The sequence below is a fragment of the Mustelus asterias genome, chromosome 1, assembly GCF_964213995.1.
Source record: "Mustelus asterias chromosome 1, sMusAst1.hap1.1, whole genome shotgun sequence".
Lineage (NCBI taxonomy): Eukaryota > Metazoa > Chordata > Chondrichthyes > Carcharhiniformes > Triakidae > Mustelus > Mustelus asterias.
The window spans coordinates 168,498,267-168,513,085 of record NC_135801.1 but is presented as its reverse complement, the minus strand read 5'-3'; the positions used below and the strand labels follow the sequence as shown (position 1 = coordinate 168,513,085).

Here is a 14,819-nt window from a genome sequence, read left to right as displayed (position 1 = left end):
GATAGGCAACAACACCTCCTCCACGATCATACTCAACACCAGTGCTCCACGAGGCTGTGTTCTCAGCCGCCTGCTATACTCCTTATACACTATGACTGTGTGGCCAAATTCCCCTCCAATTCGATTTTCAAGTTTGCTGACGACACCATCGTAGTGGGCCAGATCTCAAACAATGATGAGGCAGAGTACAGGAATGAGATAGAGAATCTGGTGAACCAGTGTGGCAACAATAATCTCTCTCTCAATGTCAACAAAATGAAGGAGATAGTCATCGACTTCAGGAAACATAAGGGAGAACATGCCCCTGTCTACATTAGTAGGGATGAAGTAGAAAGTGTCGAGAGCTTCAAGTTTTTAGGTGTAAAGATCACCAACAACGTGTCCTGGTCCCCCCATGCTAACTATAGTTAAGAAAGCCCATCAACGCCTCTACTTTCCCAGAAGACTAAGGAAATTTGGCATGTCAGCTATGACTCTCACCAACTTTTACAGATGCACCATAGAAAGCATTCTTTCTGGTTGTATCACAGCTTGGTATGGCTCCTGCTCTGCCCAAGACAGCAAGGAAATACAAAAGGTCATGAGCGTAGCCCAATTCATCATGCAAACCAGCCTCCCATCCATTGACTCTGTCTACACTTCCCGCTGCCTCGGCAAAGCAGCCAGCATAATTAAGGACCCCGTGCACCCCGGACATTCTCTCTTCCATGTTCTTCCATTGGGAAAAAGATACAAAAGTCTGAGGTCACGTACCAACCGATTCAAGAACAGCTTCTTCCCGGCTGCTGTCAGACTTTTGAATGGACCTACCTCGCATTAAGTTGATCTTTCTCTACACCCTAGCTATGGCTGCTTTGCCGAGGCAGCGGGAAGTGTAGACAGAGTCAATGGATGGGAGGCTGGTTTGCGTGATGAATTGGGCTACGCTCAATTGTATTTCCTTGCTGTCTTGGGCAGAGCAGGAGCCATACCAAGCTGCTTTCTATGGTGCATCTGTAAAAGTTGGTGAGAGTCATAGCTGACATGCCAAATTTCCTTAGTCTTCTGAGAAAGTAGAGGCGTTGATGGGCTTTCTTAACTATAGTTAGCATGGGGGGACCAGGACACGGTGTTGGTGATCTTTACACCTAAAAACTTGTAGACTGTAACAATCTGCACTCTCTCCTTTCCTTCTCTGTGGATGGTATCCTTTGCATAGCGTGCAAGAAATAATACTTTTCACTGTATACTAATACATGTGACAATAATAAATCAAATCAAATCAACCAAGAAAGTTCACTATTAAGTGGAAAAACTTGCACAGACATACAACTAATCTACAAAATGGAAGATTTCCCATGAACAGCAGATGAAGGAACCACATGTCCTTTACAGAGAAGCACAGCTTGCATCAGGCAAGAAACCAATTACTTAAATCCAAGGCAAACAACAGCAGATGCACTACCATGCATTCCTGCTGAGAACAAGAGGCATAAATTTCATTAGGGATGTAGAGTCAAAATTCCTACCAGCAACAACACAGAGAGGTTGAACAAAATCTGACCAGCACAAAAACCAGATGAAGAATGTGCTAAAATCAAAGAATATTGCAAAGATAGATGTTCAGAATATGTACCCAACAATTCTACACTGAAACAGTACTTCAAACAACAAATTCATCGCAGTTTTGAGGATGATTTACTAATTCATAATGAAAGGTTGGTCATGCCAAGAACCCTCTGAGTTAAGGTCTTTCAGTTAATACACCAGAGGCACAGGTATTGTGTTAGCACGCCAAGTTCAGTCTGGTGGGCAGGGATCTCAAAATCACATGATTTCGAGCTGCATCAGATGTGCAATCCATCACCAAGAACAAAAAGAAGTGCTAACATACTCATATATGACAGAATAGAGAACCAATGGTCTCTGAGAGTTCAAGAAAGAACATGGAGAACTTGAATCTTATGCAATCTTCTAGAGACCTGAGAACAAGGTCATGGAGACTGGTGGACCTACCACAATGTTTATCTCTGTAAATCCTATGTATTGACTACAGCTCAACCTTCAACACCATTATTCCTACGAAACTCATCTCCAAACTCCGTGGCCTAGAGCTCAGCTTCTCCCTCTGCGACTGGATCATAGACTTCCTAACTCACATACCGCAATCAGTAAGGATAGGCAACAACATCTCCTCCATGATCGTCCTCAACACCGGTGCCCACAAGGCTGTGTCCTCAGCTCCTTACGATGCTCCTTATACACCTATGACTGTGTGGCCAAATTCCACTCCAATTCGATTTTCAAGTTTGCCAATGACACCACTGTAGTGGGTTGGATCTCAAACAATGATGAAACAGAGTACAGGAAAGAGATAGAGAATCTTGTGAACTGGTGCAATGACAATAATCTCTCCCTCAAGGTCAACAAAATGAAGGAGAAAGTCATCGACTTCAGGAAGCGTAGTGGAGGGCATCTCCCTGTGTACATTAATATCTTTTTCCCAAAGGAAGAAGGTGGGAGACAGTATGTCCAGGGTACATGGGGTCCTTGATTATGCTGGCTGCTTTTCTGAGGCAGCGTGAAGTATAGATGGAGTCAATGGTTGGGAGGCTGGTTTGCGTGATGGACTGGGCTTCGTTCACAACCCTTTGCAGTTTCTTGTGGTCTTGATCAGAGCAGGTGCCATACCAAGCTGTGATATGGACACTTGGTAGATCAAAATTGTTTGGGCCCCTTTAAGAAACATTTTATTAATTCTTAGAATCATAGAATCCCTACAATGCAGAAGGGGGCCATTCAGCCCATCGAGCCTGTACTGACAACAATCCCACCCAGGCACTACTATGTCTGTAACCCCATGCATTTACCTTGCTAATCCCGCTGACATTAAGGGGCAATTTAGCATGGCCAATCAACCTAAACTGCATATCTTTGGACTGTGGGAGGAAACCGGAGCACTCAGAGGAAATCCAACCAGACACGGGGAGAACGTGAAAACTCCACACAGTCACCCAAGGTCGTAATTGAACCCATATCCCTGGCTCTGTGAGACAGCAGTGCTAACCAATGTGCCACCGTGGCGCCCACAAATTTGATTTCTATTGATGACACAGACCGTGGTCCCAATTGACAACAGACACAATTGGTCAAATGGTCTTCGAGTTATGTTGTTAAACTTCTTACTGTGTTTACCCCAGTCCAACGCCGGCATCTCCACATCATGACTGTAAACCTCTGCAGGGCACTAAAATATTCTGAGATGTGATGACTTCTGATGGGCAAGGGGTACTCCTAAGAATCAGTTGTGTGGACGTTGACAGAATGTCCCTGCTGATGAAGGGACCATTGGAATAGACAGGGTAGGGAGTCTGACAGCTGGGCGCGGGCACGGGCCTGAGCGGTGCAGGAGCGTGCGAGGGTAAGGGGCGGAGCGTGCGCAGACAGGGGGCTGAGCGGAGCCGGAGCGTGCGCTGGTAGGGGGCGGGGCGGTGCAGGAGCGTGCGCGGACATGGGGCGGGGCGGAGCAGGAGCGTGCGCGGACATGGGGCGGGGCGGATCTGGAGCGTGTGCTGGTAGGGGGCGGAGCATGAGTGTGCGCGGAAACGTTTCTCTTTCCTCCTCTTGATCCCTTCTCTTCAGCTGGTCGCCATGATGGTCAGTGTGAGGGCATCGATGGTGAGCGATTCAATCCAGTGCCATCCTCAGAGACGGTGAGTTGTTCCCTGGTGATCACAGCGGGGAAAGATAGAACAGCGTCCCAGGTACTCCGCCATAGCTGTATTTCTAGATTCTTGAATAGTAGTTACTGGATGTAATCAGATTGAGGACAGGAGCTGATTTTATCAGTAATCGATGATGGGGGAGACAGGGTATTTGCAGCATCAAGTTGCTGTGTTGCTAACAGTGCTTTAAAAATCAGTCTCCGGAGAGTTTTCAAACACAGTTTGAAGTTTTAAACGGCTGGGGAATTTTAAACAATCCCCATCTGTTTTCTACCGCGTGTTACCCTCGCCCATATTAAAGTTAGATCGCGGCCGTTTGTTTTTTGTTAGTTTTCTCTGCGCTTCATGTTCGCCGCTGGAACTTCACTGTTTTCCTCCCAATTTAAAAACCTGTACATTTGGAGCCGTTTGAAATTTCTCTTCAGCTGTCTCGAGGCCACGTGGTCAATGGCCCACCCGCAACTAATCACTGTTGTTGATCCTGATGGTGGCACAGTGGTCAGCACTGCCTGGGGCAATGTGGGGTGGTCAGCCCTGCTGGGGCAGCGCGGGGTGGTCAGCACTGCTGGGGGTGGTTAGCACTGCCCGGGGCAGCGCGGGGTGGTCAGCGCTGCCCGCAGCACGGGGTGGTCAGCGCTGCCCGGGGCAGCACGGGGTGGTCAGCGCTGCCCGGGGCAGCACGGGGTGGTCAGCACTGCGCGGGGTAGTCAGCGCTGCTGGGGCAGTGGGGGTGGTCAGCGCTGCCCGGGGCAGCGCGGGGTGGTCAGCGCTGCTGGGGGTGGTTAGCACTGCCCGGGGCAGCACGGGGTGGTTAGCACTGCTGCCTCACAGCGCCAGGGACCCGGGTTCGATTCCCGGCTTGGGTCACTGTCTGTGTGGAGTTTGCACCTTCTCCCCGTGTCTGCGTGGGTTTCCTCCCACAGTCCAAAGACACTGTTAGGTGTATTGGCCATACTAAATTCTCCTTCAGTGTCCCACGATGTGTAGGTTAAGGGGATTAGCAGGGTAAATACGTGGGGTTACGGGGACAGGACGTGGGTGGGATTGTTGTTGGTGCAGGCTTGATTGGCTGAATCCCCCCCCCCCCTTTTTAAAGTTAAAGTTTATTTATTAGTCGCAAGTAAGACTTACACTGCAATGAAGTTACTGTGAAATTCCCCAAGTGGCCACACTCCGGTGCCTGTTCGGGTCAATGCATCTAACCAGCATGTCTTTCAGACTGTGTGAGGAAACTGGAGTACCTGGAGGAACCCCATGCAGACATGAGGAGAATGTGTAGACTCCGCAGACAGTGACCCAAGCCAGGAATTGAACCCAGGTCCCTGACGCTGTGAGGCAGCAGTGCTAACCACTGTGCTGCCCACTGTAGGCTGTTTGTGACATTGCATTTTGTACCAGTTGGCTCCAGGAATAGGGCGGCACGGTAGCACAGTGGTTAGCACTGCTGCTTCACAGCTCCAGGGTCCTGGGTTCGATTCCCGGCTCGGGTCACAGTCTGTGTGGAGTTTGCACATTCTCCTCGTGTCTGCGTGGGTTTTCTCCGGGTGCTCCGGTTTCCTCCCACAGTCCAAAGATGTGCGGGTTAGGTTGATTGGCCAGGTTAAAAATTGCCCCTTAGAGTCCTGAGATGTGTAGGTTAGAGGGATTAGTGGGTAAATATGTGGGGGTAGGGCCTGGGTGGGATTGTGGTCGGTGCAGACTCGATGGGCCGAATGGCCTCCTTCTGCACTAGGGTTTCTATGAATTGTCGATCATTAGTTTCCTGCTTGTTGAAATAAAATTCAATTAAAATTAACCGTTTATTTAAAAGAAAATGCAGTTGAAGATGTTTGTTCTGGCATTGGAGAAAAGCTGCTTGTTAAAAATGTCTTTAGCTGTGTTGAAAGGATTGGAATGCCCCAAAGTTGTGTTATCGCTACAAAGACTGCTTCCAATAATTCATGTGATCCTTCCATTTCCTTAAATACACATAAAAATGCAAGTTACTGAACTGAAGGTGCTACGTGTAACATGGGGGTTTCTGGAGGGCATTGTGTATCTAGACAATCGTGTCTGTGGTCATGCTGACTTCACCTGACGAAGGAGCAGCACTCTGAAAGCTTGTGATTTCAAATAAACCTGTTGGACTATAACCTGGTGTCGTATGACCTCTTATCTTGTTCTCCCCAGTCCAACACCAGCATCTCCACATCATGTCTGTGGTAAGTGTGTGGACCTTGAGTAACTTTGGCTCAAGGGTTGTTGAACTGGAGTCTGAGCTGAAGGTGTTGCACAGCATAGGGGAGAGGGAAGAGTTAACCTGGACAAAGTAGAACTTGAATTGGTCAGAGACAGGATGGTGTGACTACAAGTCACACAGCTATGGGGATCCAGGATGCACTGGTGGGGAAGCCTGCACACTTGAATTTGACCAGAAGATAAAAGCAAGTTACCGTGGATGCTGGAATCTGAAACAAAATCAGAAAATGCTGGAAAATCCCGACGGGTCTGACAGCATCATAGAAATCATAGAAGTCCTACAGTACAGAAAGAGGCCAATCGGCCCATCGAGTCTGCACCGACCACAATCCCACCCAGGCCCTACCCCCATATCCCTACATATTTTACCCACTAATCCCTCTAACCTACGCATCCCAGGACACTAAGGGGCAATTTTAGCATGGCCAATCAACCTAACCCGCACATCTTTGGACTGTGGGAGGAAACCGGAGCACCCGGAGGAAACACACGCAGACACGAGGAGAATGTGCAAACTCCACACAGTGACCCAAGCCGGGAATGAACCCAGGTCCCTGGAGCTGTGAAGCAGCAGTGCTAACCACTGTGCTACCGTGCCGCCCATCTGTCGAGTCATCCAGACTCGAAATGTTAGTTCTTGTTTTCTGTCCACCGATGCTGTCAGACTTGCTGAGATTTTCCAACATTTTCTGTTTTTGTTGTGACTTGAATTTTACCAATAGGTGTGAGGTTTTTGCTAACTGGATGTCCATAGCACCATGGTGCAGGAAGTTGTTAGTGGTGGCGGCAGCAACAAGAAATGTGACGGTGATAGGGAACGGTATAGTCAGGGAGAGATGTACTGTTACATCAAACTCAAGAGGCGTCATATTTTACTCAAACTGTTCTTCTCTCCACAGATGCTGCCAGATCTGTGAAGGTTTTCCAGCATTTTCTGTTTTTATACCAGAAAATAGTTTCTATTCCAACCAGGTCCCACAACACAATTCCTCTTGTCGATTAAGATCAATTTGGGCCATTTCCGTACATTGCAAGACTACCTTGACAAAGGTAGACATGGTTGATGAAATTCATCATCATTGCCAGTGTGCCAGCTGAAGGTAAGAGATTTTGAGGATCAGGATCTCAAACCTGAGACTACGGTCATGGTTCACCAGGCTGCAGTGATCTCCACACTCCCACCTCTATGGTTCTGAGACTTGGAAAACCTGTATTAGGTGCCACAAAGCACCACCAGGTCAGTTGGCAAGAAAGACAGTGCAACAACAAGGTCTTCTCCCATTCCAACATGCCCAGCATTGAGGCGTTAATCACTTAAAACCACCTCCAGTGAACCACTTTAGAGATGTTCTCAAAGCATCCCTGAAGAGGTCAGACTTCTCCACCAAACGTAGAGAAACTTAATCAGGAACAGGTGGTGAAAACTGACCCTCCAAGCAACGCCTACCCCATGTGTGGCAGGGTCTGCAGATTGTGAATTGGACTTATCAGCCATCTCAGAACTCATGGAATTGGAGTGAAGTAAACCATCCCCAAACATGAGGGACTGCTTAAGAAGAAAGGGAGACTGATAAGTTAATCTGATGATTTATTTTATTATGCAGTGCTGCACGTGTGGTAAAATATTTCAACACGTACGTTTTTTTTCTGGGCGAGAAGCATCTGAAGAAATGTAATTCCGGTTTTCGCATGATTCATTGAACGTCGTGATTTTCAGAACACAGCTGTAACTTTAACTGAGAATTACTGTACCAGAAATAGAGGGCAACCAATGAGCTAATATGGCTGAGAAACTTGGAAGTAATTATTATCAGCAGAGAATTTAAAAAAAAAAAAAATTCAAGGGACTAAAAGCTAATGAATTCCCCGGATCTGATGGCCTACACCTACGGATTCTGAAAGGTAGCTACAGAGATAGTGGATGCACTGGTCATGATTTTTAGTCTCATCAGAGAGCAGGTTAGTAAATTTAACACTCCTATTAAAGAAAAAAGGGAGAGGGGAAAAGACAGGATTACAGACCAGTTAACTTGGGGAAAATGCTGGAGTCTATTATCAAGGAAATCTTAACAATATACTTGACAAATTATTGTATGATCTGGTGTACCGTCAACATGATTTTATGAAAGGAGAATTGTATTTGCCAAATATATAGGGAGTTTTTTTGAGGATGTAACTACTTGAGTAGATAAAGGGAAACCAGTTGATGGATTGAAAAGTTTAATTCACAATATAAGGGCTCATGAAATTAATGGGCAGAGAGAGGGAGGATAAATGAGTATTTTCAAGTTAGCAGGATGTATCTAATAGAATGCCACAAGGATCAATGTTGGAGCCTCAGCTATTTACAATCTACATTAATATCTTGAATGATACAAAGCAAGCTGTGAGGGAAGACACAAGGGCAGAGAAGAAATATAAGATTGAGTGGATTACAAGGTGACAGAGTATAATTTGGAAAAGTGTGAAATAATTCACTGGTAGTAAAAATATTTTCCCAAAAGGCATGAAATCTGTTGATATTCAGAGGACAAGAATCACAAAATGTAGGTACACCAGCCACCTTGAGTACTGTACACAGATTTGGTCTCCCATGTTTAAGGAAGGATATACTTGCATTGGAGGCACCACAGCGAAGATTCACTAGACCGGTTCCTGGGATGAGAGTTATCCTATGATAAGCTGAGTAAATTGGGCCAAACTCTGGAGTTTAGTAGAGTGAAAAGGTGAAACATTGAAGATTATGAAGGAGCTTGGCAGGGTAGACAGAGGTTGTTTCTTCTAGCTGAGGAATCTAGCACACTGGGCACAGTTTCAGGACAAGGGGCCAATCAGTTAGGACCGAGGTAAGAAATTTCTTCACTCGAAGATTGTTAACCGTTGCAATTCTCAGCGCCAGAGGATTGTGGATTATATTTCAGGCTAGCCTGAACAGATTTTTGGTTTCTGTTGTAAATGTTATTTGATGAACATGGATCATTTATCTATATTCTGACATTTTTTTAAATTTCTCTCAACAGAAATCTGGCCAGATTGTGTCATAATGTGAGTCAGTAATTGAAGAGCCAGCTTTGTCTGTCCAAATCTTCTAATTAGTACCGTAGCATGTGTAATGAAGGTTCGCCCCTTTTCCCCATGTTGAAAACACTAACAAGGGGGGATGTGTCCGTTCGTCAGCAGATAACTGCTGAGAAACATAAACATTTCTAGAACATGCAAGAACTTTGGACCGGATGGCACAATATCCTGCCTGATACCGAGGGAGTTCAATACCTGAACAAAATCAAGGACAGTATTATGACGGGTTTCTAGTGGGCAACCAAGGAAGTAAGTACTGACAGTGCAATGTACTGTAATGGAAAACATTAACGGTTGATGGTGAGGAACAAACGCAATCAAAGTTGGTACTAGATGGCTTAAAATTCTGACAATGCAGTCATGTACATTTCTGTGTATTCTCTCTGCGATGGTCTACACCCTGAAATGGCTGCTGATAGTAAATATGTAGTTCATGGGCCTCTGTGCTCTGACTTGTGAACATGGAGGATAATAATATGCTACAAACAATATTAGTTTTTTTAAAAAGAGTTTTGCTAAATCTGGATCTAGCTTGTCAGAATTCAAATAATTTAACTTGGTGTGAGAACGCTTCATATTTCAATCACTGAATATCACAATATTCTAGCTTCTATTTCGAGCATGTGTTGGGGTGGTTCTAATTTCAAACTAGTTCAGTATAGTGGAATGATCGGTGTATGTTTTCATACTACACCTAGCTTGGTCATGAAAATGCTCATTTGTACACTTACAATGTAGATTTCAATTCATTTGTAGCTTCCTCAGGGATTATTATTTAGTACATTACAAAAACTGGCTATAAAATTGATTGCAAAGACAATTAAATTCCCACGGCTTTAAAAACAAATGGGAACTTTTCGGGATTTATAATCCATCAAAACCATTATGGATTTCTTCCGGTGAGTCAGTTGTGCCAGGAAAGAGCTGTTTTTCATTGTTTCTGCCAAACCACAGCATGTAATATGTGTTGAATTTAAAATATACTATCTCCTGAGTGGCTGTACGATTCAAGTACTGTAGGAGAGGCTGTGGACCTCTAGTGTATTATTCTTATATAATGCACTGCTTTCTAGTCTCTGTGACATTGCTTGCTGATGTTATTGACTGGTGATGGCCAGATTATCGCAACAGCCAGGAGTCCTGTAGACCTGTGTATTCACTGCAGAACCAGATACAGCCCCCTTCTCAAAGGACTGCTGAACTATATCTGTATAGTTCTATGCACCTTTTTACATGCACTTGAAATAGTGCACAACCTAAGACACAGTAGATCATCACTGATCATTGAAATTCAGATCTTTTGGAAGCTTTTCATTTGTTTGGGTTTGCACAGACTGAAACACCGAAATCAGTATGCATACCTCCTATTATCAAATCAGCTGCAAAGTAGCTGTTCCGCAGAATTGCATTGTATGATCAATTGCAATACTTGTTCTAAAATTAAAGAGTCTCACTGCATTAAGTAGACTTAATGGATGTAAGGTATTCTGTTTCATACCTTTAGTAGACCACTGAGTTAAAATGGGCAGAGATATCTTGTACAAAAGACAATTGCAAACACATGAATGCAGCACTTGCCCTTTCACCTCTTCGGTTGCCATTATTCTGTGCATAGCACCCCATCCAGCTGAATCACCTCTTGAACTTTCAGTTACATGCAGTGCTCACAATGCAATCTCCATTACACTGGGAAGACCAAATGTAGATTGGATTATTTACCTTCCATCATCTTGAGCTTCTGGTCACTTGCCATTTTAATTCTCCATTCACTCCTAGTGATTTCTATGTATGAATTGTCATTCTGTATTTGAAAACATGGCCACCCTTTGCAGACTCTATGCATTATTGCACTGTAATAAATCAATAGTGAGTGGCTTTGATTGTTGAACTCTTCTAACAACTCTTTCGTGAGGTATTTCCTTCATGATCAAGATTGGGAGCTCTGGAAACGATTTAAATAACATTTAAGAATATGTTCAGAGCAATGTGCTAGTTGAAACTTGATATCTTAATTGTGTTGTAATTGTGGCCCTTTTCCACAGTGTTCAGAATAAGTGGTTGGAGATTTCCACAGTGTAATGTGGACACTAGCTTGAGGAACCATGAGGAGCTGGAACACTCATATTTGTAGTCAAGGCACACCTCCCTGTGAATGAGTCTTCTGGTCAGTATTTTTATATTTATCTTTAGGAAAATGCTTCTTTATAATCAGTGTCAGTTGGATATGTCGATTTTCTCCTTCGTTTCCACCTCTTTCTACCAAAAAAGCTGGAGCAAAAACTCTGAAAATTGCCCGTTGATATGCTGCAACAAACTGACCTTTCTTGTGATTCTCACTTCATTAATGAGTATCTGGTCAGTGTAAAGGCATTGCATTACAAGTGATGTGAAGTTTAACATTAGGCTACATGTGCACTTAAACTGAATATTATATATTAAAGACCAAAATGATTGAGCCTCAAACCTTGGAGGTTGCAGTACCTATCATTTTATTTTGAAATCCAGAAAGTTTTAAAGTTTGTTTATTATTGTCACAAGTAGGCTTATATTAGCACTGCAATGAAGTTACTGTGAAAATCCCCTAATCACCACACTCCAGCACTTGTTCCGAGGACACTGAGGGAGAATTTAACATGGCCAATGCACCTAACCAGCACATTGTTTGGACTATGGAAGGAAACCGGAGCACCCGGAGGAAACCCACGCAGACATGGAAAGAATGTGCAAACTCTGCAGACAGTGACCCAAGCTGAGAATCGAACCTGGGTCCCTGATGCTGTGAAGCAGCAGTGCTAACCATCGTGTCACCAAAGAGAGCTAGGCCATGCAGAAATGAAATTTTGAAAGCTCTTCCTTTCCAGCACTTGCCCAAAAGGCTGTCCATAGTACTGATATTGTTGGGGGGGGCGGGGTGGTGGCAGCCGCAGCAGAGAAAGATCATTATCTGGGCTCTGGTGATGTGACCAGAATGTTAGAGTGGGATTTTAAGAATGCTTCAAAAATGCATTTCGTATACTGGTGATTTCAGTTCATTTCAAGCTGATTCATTTTTATCATTCCTAACCAGATTTTACAGCTGTTTGGTGGTTCAACACCATTGGCCAAGCCTTCCCTCAGCACGTCTTTGATCACTGGTAGACCCTACCGTGGTAATTGAAACAGCCTCCCAGATCATTGCCAAGACCAGCAAGTGCCTGAAGGAGAGTATCCCAGCTTTTCAGAACATCTTGGACAAATATAAAATCATTGTCTGTATTTTGTATATGTCTTGGCTATATTAGCACATAGTCCTAAAGCATTATATACCAACAGCAGAATTTTAATAAAAGATTAGGGACTATTTAACATCTGTTTTTAAAACTTTACTATTAAAAGCCAATTATAAAACCTATGTTATCTGTTGTGTCGATTTATGCTTCTCACGTGACAAGAGATTTTGAGTTTTGATGTTCATGCTCCCACTCAGTGTCTTTATCAATAACTAGCAAATTAAGACAGTCTAGGTACAGAATATAGTTCCTTAATCTTGACTTGTGATGATTGTCCATAATGCATCAATATGGCATAACAATTGTACGGCCTCTACAAACAAAATTAAATTGTGCTCTTTGTCATACTTACGCATTGCTCATGAATGATATACTCCAAGTAGAAGCAAATTACTGCAGATGCTGGAATCTGAAACACAAACTCCAGGAGCCTTTACCTTGCCTATTAACCTTTTGTCCAGCACCCTTTCAAATGCCTTTTGGAAAACCAGATGTACCCTACTATATTCATCCTCAAAAAGTTCTACTGAATTTGTCCAACAGGATTTCCCTTTGGTAAAACTATGTTGACTTGTTCTAATCATACTATGATTTTCTCAGTGCATTATTAAGACTTAATAGCTTTAGTATTTTTCAAGTTTTTTTATTCATTTGTTGGACATGGGTGTCACTGGCTGCCCAGCATTTAGGGGTCATGGGGTACAGGTTCATAGCTCCTTGAAAGTGGGGTCAGGCGGCTATTGCCAATCCCTAGTTGCTCTTGAGAAGGTGGTAATAAGCCGCCACCTTGAATTGCTGCAGTCCATGTGCTGTGGGCTGACCCACAATTCCATTAGGAAATTACAGGATTTTCACCCAGCAACTGCAAAGGAACGGTGATATATTTCCAATCAGGATGGTGGGTAGCTTGGAGGGGAACTTGCAGGTCATGGTGTTCCCATGTATCTGCTGCCCTTGTCTTTTTAGATGGAAGTGGTCATGGGTTTGGAAGATGCTGTCTAAGGATCTTTGGTGAATTGCTGCAGTGCATTTTGTAGATAGTATACACTGCTGCTACTGAGTGTCGGTGGAGGGAGTGGCTGTAGATGTGCCGATCAAGTGGGCTTTGTCCTGGATGGTGTCAAGCTTCTTGAGTGTTGGAGCTGCACCCATCCAGGCAAGTGAGTATTCCATCACACTCCTGACTTGTAGATGGTGATGATGTGGCGATGCTGGCGTTGGACTGGGGTAAACACAGTTTGATTAAGGAGCAGCACTCTGAAAGCTAATGGCATTTGCTACCAAATAAACATGTTGGACTTTAACCTGGTGTTGTTAAAACTCTTATTGTAGATGGTGGACAGGCTTTGGGAAGTTAAGAGGTGAGTTACTCGCTGCTGTATTCCTAGCCTCTGACCTGCTCTTGTAGCCACTTAATGTGGTGAGTCCAGTTGAGTTTCTGGTCAATGGTAACCCCAAGGATGTTGACTGGGGGATTCAGTGATGGGTTACACCATCACCAGTGATTGGATGTGAAGGGGCGGTGGTTAGAGTGTTTCTTATTGGTAAGGTCATTGCCTGGCATTTGTGTTGCCCGAATGTTACTTGACATTTGTCAGTCCAAGCCTGGATATTGTCCAGATCTTGTTGTCTTTGAACATGGACTGCTTCAGCACCATTTGTCATAGAAATCATAGAAACCCTACAGTACAGAAAGAGGCAATTCGGCCCATCGAGTCTGCACCAACCACAATCCCACTCAGGCCCAATATTATTGGAATGTTTCTTGTATCTTCTAGAGCAGTGGTCTCCAAATGGTTGATTGTGATTAATAAGTCAATCCTGGAGTCTTGAAAAGTCAATTGCCATTGGCTACCAAAATGCATAGGGTTGAGTGAATCAGCTCATTGACTGCCAAATCACAGTGCCAAAACATGAACTAAGCTGGGTGAAGACAAAATGATGAATAAGGAGCCAGGGATCTCTAAAAGGGCAAAAATCTATCATTTGCAACAGGAACGGGAAAGTGATTTTTTAAAAACAAATGTCAAAGGCAAGACAAGACCATTTGTCAACAGTGTGTTTGGAAAGTCATCACAAGACAATGCATGCAAAATTTCAGAAACTTTTCCTTCAAATGGCACCATTTGGACAAGTTGGGGAGTTAAAGGGAATGTTGCACTCCTTTCAAAACCTGTGGCTAAAGGTAAAGCTGACAATAAAGGTATTTTTTGCATTAGCGATCTGCTGGCAAAAAAAAATGTTCACTGATGACAAATTTATCAAGGAGGCTATGCTGCCAACGCCTTGTTCAAAGACTTTAAAAACAAAGATGAAATTACAACAGCCATCAAGAGCATGTCACTCGGTGCTTTAACAGTAGCCAGAAGGGTGGAATTGTTGTTTGAGGATGTGTCTCAGCAAATACACCAAGACACATCAGGCTGTGAATGTTTCTCACTGCAGTTTGATGAGTCAGTAGGCATGACGTATACAGCCCAGCTGTTTGCAAGGCATTCAAAGGTGCAATAGCAAAGAGAGGACAAGAGGC

General features: G+C 44.1%; 1 long non-coding RNA gene and 1 other non-coding gene across 5 annotated transcripts in view; both read left to right on the top strand.

Annotated features, from left to right (window-relative positions):
* The window catches only part of LOC144500058 (uncharacterized), a 77,015-nt gene extending 64,602 nt beyond the window's left edge, over window positions 1-12,413 (top strand). For 3 of the 4 annotated variants that reach the window (XR_013498919.1, XR_013498917.1, XR_013498918.1), the window contains 4 exons: window positions 6,842-7,042; window positions 8,963-9,269; window positions 11,063-11,184; window positions 12,088-12,413. This is a non-coding gene — a long non-coding RNA (uncharacterized LOC144500058). Of the gene's footprint in view, window positions 1-3,525; window positions 3,693-6,841; window positions 7,043-8,962; window positions 9,270-11,062; window positions 11,185-12,087 lie in introns of those variants that run through there. The other variant, XR_013498916.1, reaches the window with a different exon arrangement.
* Window positions 9,374-9,511, top strand: LOC144501781 (small nucleolar RNA SNORA5). Its single transcript, XR_013499196.1, has one exon. It is a non-coding gene; the product is annotated as a small nucleolar RNA SNORA5 (small nucleolar RNA).
* Window positions 12,414-14,819: the final 2,406 nt, after the last annotated feature.